The sequence below is a fragment of the Camelus bactrianus genome, chromosome 16 (assembly GCF_048773025.1).
Source record: "Camelus bactrianus isolate YW-2024 breed Bactrian camel chromosome 16, ASM4877302v1, whole genome shotgun sequence".
NCBI lineage: Eukaryota > Metazoa > Chordata > Mammalia > Artiodactyla > Camelidae > Camelus > Camelus bactrianus.
The window spans coordinates 5,627,447-5,629,103 of record NC_133554.1 but is presented as its reverse complement, the minus strand read 5'-3'; positions in this window follow the sequence as shown (position 1 = coordinate 5,629,103).

The window sequence follows — 1,657 nt, the reverse complement described above, 5'->3', positions numbered from 1 at the left end:
ACGTGTTTTTGGCAATGAAGGTCTCCAAGCATAATTCCCCTCATATTAAAGATGTTTGGATATAATTAGAAATATTTCGTCTCACACTGGGTTCAGTGTATAAATCAGTCTCCTATAAATAATTTGAGTTGTTGGCAACGTGGAAGTGACCGCCTGCAGAATAACGTGAGGCGTTGTTTCAGAAGCAGCCGGGATCTGCGTGCCCTCCACCTGGTTTTCCTGCCTCGCCGTGTCAGGGCTCTTCAGCTGCCGCACGATTGCAGATACTATACCCGGGAGGAAAGTTTCTGCTCTTTACCAGAGGGTTAGGAAAAGATGGCGAGTTTCTCCCGAGAAGCCGTAATTTTTTCCCCCAATTTGCTGTACTTTTTGGAGGATGCTTCGAAATTTAATTTTAAAACTTGCTTCATGAAGAGCAGCCAAAGACAGACGGCTTCTTTTGTTTCCTTCAGTCAGTCTGTTCACTGTCAGATCACTCCACTCCCACTTCAGGCTTGCTCCAAGATTGTATTGCCTCGCCGAGCTCGGATGTTCTGCCTCTCGCTCGCTCGCTCTCTTTTTTTTAACACAAGTTTTTTTGTGAAATCCTCTGTGAAACTCAATGTAAGAAAATACTAGAAAACAGAGCATTTCTCTGTCTACATATGCAGCATCTGTGACTTCTCCTCCATCAGTTATCAATGGTATATAGTTCACATTTTGCTTGTGAATGATACAGGCACATTATTTTCCATTCTGATTTTTTATCAAAAAAAGTTTGTTTTATTGTCTCCATGGCCTTGCCTGTCTCTGTGTCATCATTGTCTGTCTGAGATTGAGACAGAATTTGCTTAATATACCCTGTTTTGAAGCCATTCCTGCATTACTGTAATTATATTTCAGTCAATTTAATGGAAATAAGCTGCCTTATGAAAGCAGGTATCTGGAGATACTGTTCATAATGGTCACATGATTTTATTGCTGTAAGGGACTATTAAATCCATATTCCTCTTGTCACTGAGAAAGAAACTGAAATTCAAAGAATAGAAGAGAGTTCACAAATCACACAGCAGTCCAGACCTTGGTCACTTGGTTTGCAGCCCAGCATGCTTTTTAAAGGCATCAGGAAGGGTCTTACAGGAGACATGCGTCTGAGTGGGCATGCCTAGCCAACTCTTAACCTGCTTTGTAGCCACAGGCACATCATTTTACTTTCTTACACCCTTTCTTTATCAGGCATCTGGAAAATGTCAGTGTTCTCAGGGAGAGAACACTTTAATAATGCTCTCAATAGGATTCCATGGGAATTTTTAAATGGCTTTTTGACTGCTTTGGGTAGATTTTCCAGTAAGTAGAAAATAAGATGTTGTTTTTGGTCATTACAGCCAAGTTCTGAGGCACTTAAGTATTTACAGGTGATGTGGGAACACAGTAGAAGTTCAGTGAAAAGTGATTCCACACCCTTCCTGAGGCCAGTGTGAATCCAGATTCCCTGTGAAGCTGCTTCCACACATCTGATTTAAGGCGTTCTCTCACAGGGGCATTTAAATTACACTCTCTGGGAAGGTTACCTTTTTGGCTGTGCATCACAGCTGAATCCGGTTTAAGACATCTTGATTCTCTCAGGAAACTTCTCTGAGTAATTCAGATTACTACCATGTCTAGTTTTTGCACCAAA